This window comes from Patagioenas fasciata, unplaced genomic scaffold (genome assembly GCF_037038585.1).
Source record: "Patagioenas fasciata isolate bPatFas1 unplaced genomic scaffold, bPatFas1.hap1 Unplaced_5, whole genome shotgun sequence".
In the NCBI taxonomy this organism is placed as follows: Eukaryota; Metazoa; Chordata; class Aves; order Columbiformes; family Columbidae; genus Patagioenas; species Patagioenas fasciata.
In genome coordinates, this window is record NW_027288767.1 from 909,257 (window position 1) to 924,939 (window position 15,683).

General features: G+C 51.2%; 1 pseudogene; it reads right to left on the reverse strand.

Annotated features, from left to right (window-relative positions):
* Positions 1 to 2,727: 2,727 nt before the first annotated feature.
* Positions 2,728 to 15,683, reverse strand: part of LOC139826872 (dynein axonemal heavy chain 9-like) — an 83,738-nt pseudogene continuing 70,782 nt past the window's right edge.

Consider the following 15,683-nt stretch of genomic DNA (forward strand, 5'->3'; position numbering starts at 1 on the left):
TCAGTATAAAGTGGGGTCTTGGGATGTCACAATGGGCCCTGGGGACAAAGGGGGGTCCTGGGACGTCACAATGGGCCCTGCGGATCAAGGATGGTGCCCTGGATATCACAATGGGCTCTGGGGACAATTGGGGGTCCTGGAATGTCACAATGGTCCCTAGGGACAAAGGGGGGTCCCTTGGATGTCACAATGGGGCTGGGGACAAAGGGGGTCCTGGGATGTCACAATGGGCCCTGGGGACAAAGGGGGTCCCCAGGTTGTCACAATGGGCCCTGGGGACAAAGGGGGGCCCCACGGTGTCACAATGGGCCCTGAGGACAAAGGGGGTCCCCAGGTTGTCACAATGGGCCCTGGGGACAAGGGGGTCCTCAGGATGTCACATTGGGCCGTGGGGACAAAGAGGGGTCCCCAGGATTTCACAATGGACCCTGGGGACAAAGGGGGGTCCTGGGACGTCACAATGGGCCCTGGGGACAAAGGGTTCCCCAGGATGTCACAATGGGCTCTGGGGACAAAGGAGGTCCCCAGGATGACACAATGGGCCCTGGGGATGACGGGGGGTCCTGGGACGTCACAATGGGCCCTGGGGACAATGGGACGTCCTGATATGTTACAATGAACCCTGGGCACAATTGGGGGGTCCTTAGATACCACAATGGGCCCTGTGGACAAAGGGGGTCCCCACGGTGTCACAATGGGCTCTGGGGACAAAGGGGAGTCCCCAGTATGTCACAATGGGCCCTGGAGACAATGAGGGGTCCTGACGGTGTCACAATGAGCCCTAGGGACAAAGGCTGTCCCCTGAATGTCACAATGGGCCCTGTGGACAATGGGGGTCCCCAGGATGTCACAATGGGCTCTGGGGACAATGGGGGATCCGGGGACGTCACAATGGGCCCTGGGAACAAAGGGGGTCCCCAGGACGTCACAATGGGCCCCAGTGACAAAGGGGGTCCCAATGGTGCCACAATGGGTCCTGGGGAAAAAGGGGGTCCCCAGGATGTCACAATGGGCTCTGGGGACAAGGGGGGCTCCCCAGGATGTCACAATGGGCTCTGGGGACAAGGGGGGGTCCCCATAGTGTTACAATGGGTCCCCAGTGACAAGGGTGGTCCCCAGGATGTCACTATGGGCCCTGGGGACAAAGGGGGTCCTGGGACTTCACTATGGGCCCTGGGGACAAGGGGGTCCCCAGGATGTCACAATGGGCCCTTAGGACAAGGGGGGTCCCCAAGGTGTCACAATGGGCCCTGGGGACAATGGGGAGTCCTGGGACATCACAACAGGCCTGGGGACAAGGGGGATCTCCACCCTGTCACAATGGGCCCTGGGGACAAAGGGGGGTCCTGGGATGTCACAATTGGCCCTGGGGACAAAGGGGGTCCCCATGGTGCCACAATGGGCCCTGGGGACAAAGGGGAGTCCCCAGGATGTCACAATGGGCCCTGAGGACAAGGGGAGGTCCCCATGGTGTCACAATGGGTCCTCAGTGAGAAGGGGGTCCCCCATGGTGTCACAATGGGCCCTGGGGACAAGGGGGATCCCCAGGGTGTCACAGTGGACCCTGGGGAGAAGGGTTTAGGGGGTTGTGTTAGGGGGTTGGAGGATTAGGTGGTGCAGGATTTGGGGGTGCAAGGATTTTGCGGGGCCTGATTTGTGGCTGCAGAGTCTGGGGTTGCAGGTTCCAGGGTTGCAGGATTTGGGGGTTCAGGGTTTAGGGCAGTAGGATCTTTGGGTGCAGGAGTTTGGGGTGCCGGGTTTGGGGGCCAGGATTTGGGGTTGCAGGATTTAGGGGTGCAGTGGTTTGGAGTGCAGTGTTTTGGGGTGCAGGGTTAGGGGAAGGAGGATATGGGGATGCAGGGTATAGGAGAGCAGGATCTTGGGGTGCAGGGGTTTGGGGTGGGGGGCTTGGTAGGGCAGGGTTTGGGGGTGGAAATTTTATTGGGTAGGGCTGGGGGTGCAGGATTTGGGGGTGAAGGGGTTGTGGGGTGCAGGGTTGTGGGGTGCAGGGTTTGGGAGATCGGTACGTGGGGCTGGAGGATTTGGGGGTGCAGGGTTTGGAGCAGCAGAATCTGGGGGTGCAGAGTTGGGGGGTGCAAGATTGGGGGTAGCAGGGTTTTGGGGAGCAGGGTTTCGGGGTCAGGCTTTAGGGGGACAGGGTTTGGGGGGCAGGGTTGGGAGGTTTGATTTTGGGGTGCAGGGTTTAGGGCAGCAGGATCTTGGGGTGAAGGGGTTTGGGGTGAAGGGTTTGGTAGGACAGGATTTGGGGTGCAGGTTTTTAGGGTGCAACTTGTGGGGGTCAGGATTTGGGGTACAGGGTTTGGGGGTGCAGGGTTTAGTGGTGCAGGGTTTGGGGGTGCAGGTCTTGGGGAGGCAGAATTAGGGTGCAAGACTTGAGGGTGCAGGGTTTGGGGGTTTGGGACATGGGGCTGGAGGATTTGGGGGTGCAGGATTTGGGGTGCAGTGTGTGGGTGTGTGTCCTGGTTTTGTTAAAAACAAGTTTCTCTTTTAGTGAATTTGCCTGTCAGCTAAAGCCTTCATGTCAGCTGCATTTTCCTGGAGAACCCAACACATGTTTTGGTTAAACCCAGCAATGGAATGGAAACTTATTGACAAGCACAGATGGACATCTCGCGAGAGGGGCAACGAGAAAACTGATGTCCGAGAGACTGACCAACGGTGAATAACATTCCATTTACGTGAATACTTCATATAAAAGCGGGAGATCACGAGGATCTCGGCCCTTTTCTCCTCATGGCCGACATCAGGAGAGGACCTTGCTGGTCGTCCCTGCGAACGGAGGCCAGTGACAGACTGAATCCAGCTCCGGTTGGCTGCAGAGTCTGATCCAGGACTTTGGGTGCTGGCTCTGCAGTTGCTCAGACTTACAAGATGGGTTTTGTATATTTGTATCATTTTCTCTGTTCTTATCAGTAGCATCAGTAAAACATCTTTAACTTTTCCAACTCTCTTCTCTCTGTCCTTCTTTCCCTCCCGATCGCCTGTGCTGAGTGGGAAGGGGGGAGAGGGAGGGGCAAAAGGGGGAAGTGGGGGGGAGAGGAGGTTGACAACACATCTGCCAGGGTTTGATTGTCACCCCGCAATCCTAACCCTCGACAGATAATTGACGCCCAATGTGGGGCCAGAGAACGGGGTAAATTTGGAGATTTTTGGCTTTTCTACTGCTCTGACGTACCTTTCAATTTTCTTGGCACGGTGCTAGCTCATAGAGTTGTGATACTCGCGCGTCTGTTTGATTCGGATATTATTTAGTCGTGATGATGATCCTGTGTGGTTTGGCACTGGTTTATTTCATTATACTGCAGCCGCTAATGTATTTTCACTCGTTTTTGCTTTACCTTGAAAAACCTCCAGGAGAGATTAAAGAGCAGAATGGCTCTATATTTGCTAATTGGTCAAGCGAATCTTTAGAAAGGCTGACTAACAATACTTTTGTGATTTCGCTGGGACAGTTTGCAAATGTGTTAGAGAACTTTGAATACCCTTGGAGCTTTGATAGAACTGTGATGGTGTTATCTGGTTTGCTGAATGTGTGTCAGTTTGTGTTACTGTTAAGAGAAATGAGGTTCAATAGGAGGTTTGCGTCTCTTTTTAGTCCTGAGATTTGCGGTGCGCCTTCGGAAGCTTTAGCAAAAAGCACTCCTGGCCGCTCGAGAAAAGGCAAAACAGCCAAAGCTGCTGCTGCAGCCACTGCCCCCCAACCGCGGCTTCGCAGGCTGAAGCTCCAGCTCCTCCGCATTGCTCCTCTGCCAAGGGCGCTGCAGATAACGTTACCTCTCCAGCCTCAAAGGCTGACAAGGCAGCCCCCCCGCCTTCACACACTGGGCACTGTTGCTGCTGTAACCACAGCAATCACTGTGACAGTCATTCAGACTCTGGAAATGAATCAGATGATGGTGAACCCATATCAGCATCAGTTGCTGGTTGTAAGAAAGTCACTAGAAAGACCACCCATGCAGCAGGTGATGGCACAGGGCCAACATCAACCCAAGAGGCATCATCATCAGGGCAGGGTGGAGATGAAGTGACCACCACTCGGTCCTTTTCTCCAGGTGAGCTGAGAGACCTGCAAAAAGACTTCAGTCGTCGTGAAGGCGAGAATATTTTAACCTGGCTGCTGCGATGCTGGGACAATGGGGCAGAAACAATTGAATTAGAAGGTGGTGAAGCCAGGCAGCTGGGATCTCTGTCAAAAGATTCCACCATTGATAGGGCAATTTCAAGAGAGTCTAATGCCGCTACTCTCTGGACCCGACTCCTGCAGCTATGAAAGTCAGATTTCCCTACAAGGAAGATTGTATATCCAAGTTGGGGAAATGGAATACAATGGAGAGAGGTATCCACTTCCTGAGAGAATGAGCTGTGCGAGAGATCATCTATCTAGGACCAAACAGCCAAGAGGGGACAGACCCAGATAGAATCAATTGTACAAAATCTATGTGGCGCAGATTTGTACAAAGTGCACCACCTGCATATGCTAAGTCATTGGCAGGAATGGTCTGGTCAGCTAGAGGTGCACAAGAAATTAATGAAGTGATTGAGCAGCTCCGGTACTTTGAGGACAGCCTTGCTGGTTCTCTACGGGCTTGTGTCTCCGCTGTGGAGAAACTGTGTGAAAAATCTGATGACCGGTTTGAAAAGCTGCTGCAAGAAATCCAAGAGCTCAGAGCAGACTCGTACCGTTCACGACCTGCACAAACCTATGTTTCAGCTGTTAGGAGAAGGCGTTTCCAATCTCGAGAGAGAGGGCAGAGGCAGCCCACAAAAAGAGGTTCACTGTGGTTCTTCCTACATGAGCAGGGAGAAAACATGAATAAGTGGCATGGAAGGCCGACCTCAGAACTTCAGGAACGAGTACGTGAGATAAAAGGAAAAACTCCTAGGAAGGTGGCTGCTCCAGTTTACAAAAGGAGCAGAAGAGATTCTGATGCTCTTGAAGGAACCTCTAATTCACACCCAGAGACTGTGCAAAACAGGAATTAGAGGTGCCCTGCCTCCAACCAGGTGGAGGAAAGGGATAACAGAGTTTATTGGACTGTACAAATACAATGGCCTGGTACAACACAACCCCAGGAGTACAAAGCTTTAGTGGACACTGGTGCTCAGTGCACAATAATTCCTTCTGATTATAAAGGAACGCAATCCATCAATATTGTTGGAGTGACTGGGGGATCCCAGGAGCTGACTGTTGTAGAGGCTGAAATGAGCCTAACTGGAAAGAACTGGCAAAAGCATCCCATTGTGACTGGTCCAGATGCTCCGTGCATCCTTGGTATAGACTACCTCAGGAGAGGGTATTTTAAGGACCCAAAAGGGTATAGGTGGGCATTTGGTACAGCAGCTGTGGACACTGAGAAAATTGAACAGCTGTCTGATTTGCCTGGTCTTTCAGATGACCCTTCTGTTGTAGGACTGCTGATGGTTGACGATCAGCAGGTGCCAATTGCTACCACGACGGTGCATCGCCGGCAATATCGCACCAGTCGAGACTCTGATTCCTATCCAGAAGCTGATCCGTCAATTGGAAAGCCAGGGTGTGATCAGTAAGACCCGCTCACCTTTTAACAGCCCAATCTGGCCAGTGCGTAAGTCTGGTGACGAGTGGAGACCAACTGTAGGCTATCGTGGCCTGAATGAAGTTACAGCACACTGAATGCTGCTGTGCCTGACATGCTAGAACTGCAATTCGAACTGGAGTCAAAGGCAGCCAAGTGGTATGCTACAATTTACATTGCTAATGCATTTTTCTCTATTCCTGTAGCAGCAGAGTGCAGGCCACAGTTTGCTTTCACCTGGAGGGGCATCCAGTATACATGGAATCGCTTGCCCCAGGGGTGGAAACACAGTCCTACCATCTGCCATGGACTGATCCAGACCACGCTGGAGCAAGGTGAAGCTCCAGAACACTTGCAATATATTGATGACATCATCGTATGGGGCGACACAGCGAAAGAAGTCTTCGAGAAAGGTGAGAGAATAATTCCTATTCTTTTGGATGTGTCTTTCAGATCAAGACAATGGTGATGAAACCAGCGCTGGCTTCTTCGAGTGGCGCCCAACACCTTCTTCGAAGTTGGTGTCCTTAACCCACAAACAGTGGTCATAAGATGCACTTGGACCATTTTCCCTGCCCTGGGAGACTGTGGTGACAAAATGAACTTAATGAACTTTTCAAAGGATGGTCCACTGATTAATTACTCCTGTGTATATATGTACATATATATATATATATATATATATATATATATATATATATATATATATAGTAGTAGTGATTAATTAGATTGTATTGATAGATTGTATTGATAAGGTTTAAGTATTCAGTGAATGTCATATGATAAGGGGTGGAATGTCCTGGTTTTGGTAAAAAACAAGTTTCTCTTTTAGTGAATTTGCCTGTCAGCTCAAGCCTTCATGTCAGCTGCATTTTCCTGGAGAACCCGACACATGTTTTGGTTAAACCCAGCAAGGGAATGCAAACTTATTGATAAGCACGGATGGACATCTCACGAGAGGGGCAACGAGAAACTGGTGATCGAGAGACTGACCAACGGTGAATAACATTCCGTTCACGTGAATACTTCATATAAAAGTGGGAGATCACGAGAATCTCGTCCCTTTTCCTTCCCTTTTGCCTTTTTCCTTCCCTTCTGCTCATGGCCGACATCAGGAGAGGACCTTGCTGGTCGTCCCTGCGAACTGAGGCCAGTGAGAGACTGAATCCAGCTCCGGTTGGCTGCAGAGTCTGATCCAGGACTTTGGGTGCTGGCTCTGCAGTTGCTGAGACTTACAAGATGGGTTTTGTATATTTGTATTATTTTCTCTGTTCTTATCAGTAGCATCAGTAAAACATCTTGAACTTTTCCAACTCTCTTCTCTCTGTCCTTCTTTCCCTCCCGATCGCCTGTGCTGAGTGGGAAGGGGGGAGAGGGAGGGGCAAAAGGGGGAAGTGGGGGGCAGAGGAGGTTGACAACACATCTGCCAGGGTTTGATTGTCACCCCGCAATCCTAACCCTCGACACTCTGTCTACAACTACCTAATAGGGAGTTATAGAGAAGACTGAGCCAATTTTTTTTGGAGGTGTATAGCAAAAGGACAAGAGGTAACAAACTGCAGGAAGGGAAATTCCAACTGAAATAAAAATATATCAGCTTCACCGTGGAGTGGGTTTAGTGGTGTGACAAGGGTCGGAGAGGTTATGGGAACTCCAGTCATGGAAACATTCAAAACTTGGCTGATCAGCCTGACCTGACTTTGAAGCCAGCACTGCACAAGAAGGGTTTGGACAAGAGAGTGTGAGCTAAATTATGAGTTTATGAAGATTGAATGAAAGTAACACATGGAAATGCATTCCCGGAGTCCAGAGCTTCTTTCACACTCAATTTCAGGAAGAAAATTGTGTTCCCGTAGGGACAAACAGGATATCAGGAGATCTCAAAAACTCAAGAATATTTAATGTGAAGGAATAATCAAGAATGAATCCAAAAGGTAAGGAAGGATTTCAAGAAAAATTGGACCACTATTTCAATAAACATTATGAAGCCCAGGAGCCAGACTCCCCCACTCCTGAAGCCACGTGATAAACAAAACAACACCTGAGCTCAGTCGCTGCTCCTGCCCCAGCATCCAGACCTGGCAGGACATTTCCTAATATCCCACAACCTGAGCACCTTTCAAGCAGGTTACAGTTAAAATTAAAGCTTCCCATGGAAATGCTGCTTTTCTCTCTCTGCCTTTCAAAGCACAGATTAACTAGAAGTCAGGAGTTAACACGACCCACATCTAACATCAAAAGCTGCTGATGTTTAGCTGAGCATAAGTGACAGGTCTGATTCTTTCTTGGCACAAAAGAGTTATTAACTTTTTCAAGGCCCTGTTTTTGCATTTCCCACTACGTCATTACTTCAGTTCTTGTGTGATGGACCAGACCACAAGGCACCAAACTTTCAGTACGTACTTAGGAGAACAGGTGTTAAGAAGGACAGCAACAAGTTACAAACCGGGGTTCTACAAGAGTTTATGGTGTTCCAAACCTCTCGATTCGGCTGCTGAGAACCTTCTCAAATTTTACTAATCAGCCTTAAACTCTGAAAGGCTCTTTGAGCAGTAATATCTACTGCTTCAAAGTATGAGATTTCAGGGGAAAAAAAAGTCTCTCCGTTGTTGGAAGAAAATATTTCTAAATCTGAACAACTTCCCCTTGGTACAGAACTGGCTCTGGTGGAAATTCAGTTTTAGCAATTAAGTCAAAGCTGGGTTTGATTCAATTATCACCTTTTTAAATGCCACCCTTCATGCACATACTGAGCATCTGACCGTCAAGAAGCTAAGAGGACATGCCAGTACAGGCCAACAAGCTAAGCTGGATCTAACTTCAGGGCCAGTAACCCACTAACTATCCACCACCTGCTTCAGTACAATAAAATAATTTGCCTGTGTGGTGGAACAGTGCCATTAATCCCCACATTTACACGTGTGGAACTGAGGCTCCCAAAGATGAGCGCAGCTCCATCGCACTCACCATCAGTCATTTAAGTGCTGAAGTCGGAAGCCCAAAGCTCCCTTCAGCTGGTCCCTTCTACAGCCAGAGGGCGTTTCAACCCACCCCAAACCTGCACATCCATCTGGAACTACTCATCCCTCCCCGCTGACCACAAGAGGCTGGAAAGTAACTAAGCTTCTCAAAGCCATGGGCAATGGTTCTGGAATCCATCCAAAACTAACAAGGAATTAAGGAATGGCCTAAGGTCACCCACTTTACTCAGGGCACACATGTGCTGTGTCATTTTTAGGTAGGAGACTGCATTCTGCCCACCAGAGCTAGAGGAACACAGCTCCGCAGCCTCTTGTAGCATCGGGACAAGCTTCAAGTCCCACAGGACAGCAACTGCACTTACTTGGAAGATATTGGAGAAGTCTCTCAAGTTGAAAATGTAGTGGAACTTGATGGCTGTTGGAAGGAATGTAGCGGCTACTTTCTGGTGCAGTCCCAGGGCAAGGGCAATCAGCTGCTGAGCTGATTTTTGCACAGCCCCCGAGAAATTTCCACTTGTCAGGTGCTGCGTTAAAATGGTGCTATAGATCCTGGACAAGGCATCCTGCCCAGGGATGGACAGCGCGAAGACACAGAAGTGACGCTGAGGGAGAGAAAGGAAGGCATGGAAAGGTCAGAGAGGTAGAAAAACACCTTTCAAGCAAAATGCCCTTGGGGATTTGCTGTGATAATCTCATCTAGGCTCCCTTTCCCATGAAATGCTGGACCAGATGATCTTTTGAGGTCCCTTCCAACCTGGGTTGTTCTATGATTCTCTGATTTGCAGTCCACCTGAACAAGGTTATTTCCCTCTCCCAGTTTGCCAGCAGAGCTCAGGTGGGAAGTGACATCACTCTGCTCACTAAACCAGGGATTTTCAACTGCATCTCACCAATGCTACACTGGAAGTGCAGTCCATTGAAGAGCCAAAGGGCTCTGAAGGTCCCACCGACCTCTGACAAAGCCCAGTCACTGTCTCTATTAAGAGCAGCCCCTGGAAGGTGCCATCTCCCAGAGGACCTCTTTACTAATTTGGAACTTGCAAAGTTGCCCATGGGACACTTCATTTTAACTCCACACCTTGCTGAAGAGGAGCCAGGGTCCAAGCTGACTCTGGTCATTAGGTTTCTCCATGATGAAATGAATTTTGCTCACTGCTACCCAGTCCCTCCATCGGTTGGCAGCTCCCAAAAATCAAAGTCTAATGTTTAAGATCTCTTCCCAAATCTTCTGTTATCAGCAGCGCTTGAACTGCTTTTTGTTTGGCTTGGGGTTTTTTTGTTCGGTTAGGTTTTTGGGGGGATTTGGTTGGTTGGTTGGTTTTGGTGTTCTTTGTTTTGTTGGTTTTGTTTGGTTGCTTGGTTTGGGGTTTGTTGGGGTTTTTGTTGTTGTTGTGTTTTGGTGTGGCTTGGGTTTTTTTTTAGTTTTGTCTGTTTTCTTCGTTTGGGTTTCTCCCCCACACCTCTTTTTACTGACAGCTGCATCAGACAATTCTGGAAAGCAGGCGGCGTTAATGCACCATGCTTCAGAGCTAAATACGAGCTAAATGAAGGCAAAATCTGCCTGTACGGACCAGAAGGTTGTCCTGAAAGTAGGTGTTAAGCTGGCTGGCAACTTTTGACTTCCTCCTCTGACGGAGCTGCAGAATGCGAGGAAAAACAAACAAGGGAATAAGGGACCCAGTTCGGTGCTTCACTATTAGGAATCACAGTCACTCGACAGATTCGTGCCATTTGTACTGATAAAACAACAGCAGGATCTGCCAGTGGTTGTCCTCTAACCTCACGTTTAAATGATCCACCCCAAAATAAACCCAGCGATGCACCTGCCGTTGTGCAGGGCTTTACCTGCAGCCGAGGGTTGATGGTGAAGCTCCCCGCCGTCGGGTTCACGCACGACACATACTGCACGTTCGTGATCTCCTTCAGCGACAGCTTGGTCCGGTCGTACCTTCGGGCAAAACACAAGCAGCAGCACAGTGACCACGGCCACTGCCTCTCTCAGTACGTGTCCCTGGGCTGCCAGAGGCCGCTTGTCTTCAGGGGGTCAAATTCTGCGTCTTGGCAAGATGAGGCCCAGGCCCAGGTTGCCGGCCTATCTGTACACGGCCTGGCACACGCGAGTCCTGCTCCTGGTGGAAATCCTTCAGCTTCAACAACCTGTAGCTAATATTTCTATCAGTAATAAGCACTGAGCAAAGCCCCTGGGCCATACTCTTCACTTGCATGGAAATGGCAGAAAACAGCAGGAGTGTCTCTGGTTTGATCCCAACCCGGGACAGGGTGTGAGAGACTACAAGGGTGACTCTCAAACACTGTGGCAAACCCAGCCCTGCAACACCCAGTCATGGGAGACGGGCCATCGTGAGCAGGTGAATGGTGATTTACAAGTCAAGGCCGAGGTGACAGCCACAGACAAAGGCTGGGTGACACAGGCAGTGCTGTGTTGAAGGACACGCAGCCTGTGCGCTGACAGGCCCGACACGGTGTCAAGGCCCAGGCTGAGAGACCCTTCGGGCCTCCCCCATCTTCCACAATCACCCCCAGTGACGCCTGCACAAAAGCCCAGGTGATCCCGAGGGCTATAAACCCTATAAAACCTGTGCCAGCACGGGCAGGGTGCCACCCTGGGGACCCTTCCACCCACCGGGCTGACCACGGGAACCGAACCACACACCACAGGGTGCTGAACCCTGACTACAGACCCAAGCATTCCTGCATAGGAACTGGACCTGAGACTACAAACCCCTCAAACACACCACGGAGCCCTAAGGGTGGTGAGACCTTTCCTTTCCCTTTCCTTTTCCTTCCCTTCCCATTTCCTTCCCCCTTCCTTTCCCCTTCTTTTCTTCCTCTCTCTTTCCTTCCTATATTCCTATTTCTTTGCCTTCCTTTTTGTGAGTAATACAGTAACATAAGGTTTAGAGCCCCACTTGTGCCACAAAACTCTTTCATGTGAATCTTTTCGCTGCTAAACTGTTTATCGATTGAGCTTAAGTAACATAAATCCTTCTGCCACTGAGTCATTTGCCAATTGGACCAAGCTACAAAAAATAAAGGTCTTTTGTTTGTGGACCTTCAGGATTGTATGTACTTTTTTCCAACCCAGGGGACTGACAAATCTCAGTCACACTTCCCCCAACCATAGCGCCAGGTGGGACATGACAAGGGTCAGCAGGCTGCTGCTGCCGGGGGAGGACAGGGAGTCCTGGGCTCCCTGGTTTAAGAAGGACAAGGAATTACTGGAGAGAGTCCAGCGGTGGCTACAAAGATGCTAAGGGATCTGGAGCACCTTTCTTGTGACAAGAAACTGAGAGAGCTGGGGCTGTTGAGCTGGAGAAGAGAAGCTGAGAGGGATCTGATCAATGGGATCAATATCTCAGGGTGGCTGTCAGAGGATGGACCAGACTCTGTTCAGTGGTGCCCAGCACCAGGGTGAGGGGCAGCGGGCACAGACTGAAACACAGGAGGCTCCATCTGAACATGAGCAGAAACTTGTTTGCTGGGAGGTGCCAGAGCCTGGCCCAGGCTGCCCAGAGCGGGTGTGGAGGAATTGAAAACCATTCCAGTGGTTAAAATTCAGACAGTCAAGAAAACACACCTTCAATGAAAATAAAGAAATAATGGGAAGGGTTATTAGAATGGAGTCGTGAGACAGGTAAACTGAGCCTGGGCAGCTAGGAAGTGTCAGGTAGTCTGTAAACCCTGCCGTACCCAACCAACGGGGAACTGGGGAGGGAATTTGCAGTTGGGATTAGGGGTGGATATAAGCAGTGGCTTTTTGCCCTGTTTTGTGTGCCTACCTTTAGGTGGAACACCCGACCTTGCAAAATCGTTAATAAAATATGCTTTGCTGAGAGATCCTACCTGAGCCTATTATATTGGTGAGATGATAACTTCCTGCATGCAATACAGTGCCCAGTGGGCACTGCTGAGCACATGGGCAGAAGGCCTCGATGTGTCTGGGAGGGGACCCATAGCATGCTGCATCCCCCCGCACCTCGCTGCATCCCCTGTACGTTGCTGCATCCCCCCGCACCTCGCTGCATCCCCTGTACGTTGCTGCATCCGCCCGCACCTCGCTGCATCCCCTGTACGTTGCTGCATCCGCCCGCACCTCGCTGCATCCCCTGTACGTTGCTGCATCCCCCCGCACCTCGCTGCATCCCCTGTACGTTGCTGCATCCGACCGCACCTCGCTGCATCCCCTGTACGTTGCTGCATCCCCCCGCACCTCGCTGCATCCCCTGTACGTTGCTGCATCCCACCGCACCTCGCTGCATCCCCTGTACGTTGCTGCATCCCCCCGCACCTCGCTGCATCCCCTGTACGTTGCTGCATCCGCCCGCACCTCGCTGCATCCCCTGTACGTTGCTGCATCCCCTGTACGTTGCTGCATCCCACCGCACCTCGCTGCATCCCCTGTACGTTGCTGCATCCCACCGCACCTCGCTGCATCCCCTGTACGTTGCTGCATCCCCTGTACGTTGCTGCATCCCCTGTACGTTGCTGCATCCCCCCACACCTCGCTGCATCCCCTGTACGTTGCTGCATCCCACCGCACCTCGCTGCATCCCCTGTACGTTGCTGCATCCCCTGTACGTTGCTGCATCCGCCCGCACCTCGCTGCATCCCCTGTACGTTGCTGCATCCCCCCGCACCTCGCTGCATCCCCTGTACGTTGCTGCATCCCACCGCACCTCGCTGCATCCCCCATGCCTCACTCCATCCCCCACACCTCGTTGCATCCCTCTGCGCCTCACTGCATCCCCCTACTCCTCGCTGCAGCCCCTTGTGCCTCCAACGCTCCCTCGCAGCTCCCTCACCCTCTATCTGCCTGACTTCCCTGACACCCACAGCCCAAGATTTCTGCCTCCGCTCCACTGTCTCTGTTCCTCGGAAGCTTTTGGCAGAGCTCAGGCATGCACACAGCTGAGGAGAGTGGAAATTGCAATGCGTCCCTGCCCTGTATTCCCTGTGCAGAGATGCAAATATTCATGTCCCACACAGAGCTGCTGGCTAAAGTGTAAAACACACCAATCTCCTTCCAAAACAGTCACTGCTTTTCCTTCAAATCACCTCTGCCTAGATAATGGTTGTTTGCTGCTGCCTGACAGAAGACAATGTTAGGTGCTCACAGCAGGGGGGTTCACCCCAGCTGAGGCCAAATCCACAGCCGCCTCTGCTCTCAGCGTCGCGGGGCAGCAAGGCCGAGCATCGCGCTCCCCTCGCAGGCTTTGCACTGGGACCACAGTCACAAGCCACAGCAAGAGCAGAGCAAAGCTCCTCTCAACCCAGCTATGAGTAAGCAATCAAGCGGTATTAAAGAAGCGATGGACAACGTCCTCGGACACACGGTGTGAACTGTGGGGTTGTCCTGTGCAGGGACAGGAGCTGGACTCGATGATCCTTGCGGGTCCCTTCCAGCTCAGGACGTTTTGTGATTCTAAGTGAATTTGTTTGCTGGGGACAGGGGAAGCCCTGAGGGTGCTCAACTCTCAGTTCACCCAGAGCCTCCCAACCAGCTCTAGCCCAGCAGTATGCAATGGGAAGAGGGACCCACGCTTTGAGATTCTCTCAAACCCACTCCCCAGCACTGGAGCTGAACAAAAAGGTCTCCGACAACCAAGCCCAAGCAGGCTCCTACCAGTGGCCGTAGTCCAGGTGCTGCCGGATCAGCGTATGGGGCTGCACTGTCCCGTAAGCGTCCACCTCGGGCATGTTGAGATCATCAATGAAGTACACGAGCTTCTTGGTACCTGGAGGGCCATAATTCCTACCAGCCTTTTTCTCCAGAGGTTTCTCAAGCATACCTGTAGGGAGGCAGAGGTGCAAAGCTCATCTACTGGGAGAGCAACTGCTGCAAAATAAAAATGATTTCTCAGCCCAGCTCAATGCTGTGCTGTGTGTAGCTACAGCGGCCCCTCAAGGAGCTGAGATGTCCCCCAGCTGCAGCTGTATGAGGAGCAGCTGAGGGGCCTGGGGGTTCAGCTGGAGAACAGGAGCTGAGGGGAGACCTTCTGATCTCTGAACTGCCTGAAAGGAGCTTGGAGCCAGGGGGGGTCGGGCTCTGCTCCCCAGGAACAAGCGCCAGGAGCAGAGGAAATGGTCTCAAGTTGCACCAGGGGAGGCTAAGGCTGGATCTGGGGAACAATTTCTTCCCCAAAGGGCTGTGGGGCATTGGAACAGGCTGCCCAGGGCAGTGCTGGAGTCACCAGCCCTGGAGGGTTGTACAGACGTGGAGATGAGGTTCTCAGGGACTAGAGTGCTAGAGCTGGGTTACGGTTGGACTCGATGATCCTGAAGGTCTCTTCCAACCAAACTGATTCTATGATTCTACGGTGCAGCTGGGAGCCCTGCAGGGACCCTTGGTCAGCACTTTGGTTTGACTTAAATCAGAAAGCTCTCAACTCTTCCTTCCAAACAAAAATACAACAAACTTCGTCTGCTACAAAACATGTCTACCTCAGAGCAAACAAGAGCTTTTCATGCAAGATAAAGCCTTTTGAATCTCTTCTGCATAATTTTTTAAACGAAATCTTGCTTGCAGAGGTGGCTGTGCCAGAGCAGTGAGCATCCCCTGCTGCCTGCCCCGGCGATGCGGCAACTGCAGCGTGGCCAGGGCAGCAGGCACTGGGCGCTGCGATGGAGAAAGGGAGATGGATGCTGTGGGCACAGAAGCCCACGAGCAAAGCTGCTGGTTTTGTGAATATATGCATCTTTTACCCTGTTAGACAAAAATAGGCGATCTCAGGGCCAAATTCCTGGACATCTTCAGAACAACCAACATGACACTTTTATTTAAATGCATCAAATAATCATAAGTTCCCTGATCTTCTCACCAGCGTTACCCAACCCTCCAGATAATGTGACAAGACTTAATTCCAACACGAGCTGTCAAATTACCACCTAGTTTCAAGTAGGGTCACGCACACGCAAAGGAAAGCACGGAGAGAACAGTTTCGCATTTCAAAGCCTTGGAAGACTTTAATTTGTTTTAGCAGAAGGCTGGGGTCATATGTTGCTCTAGCTCATAAAACGTGGGGAATATTTATAATCCTGGGCTGATATTTAATAAAAATCACCCCATGTCGCTGCACATCATGTTCTATAGGTTATTGATTCCTCT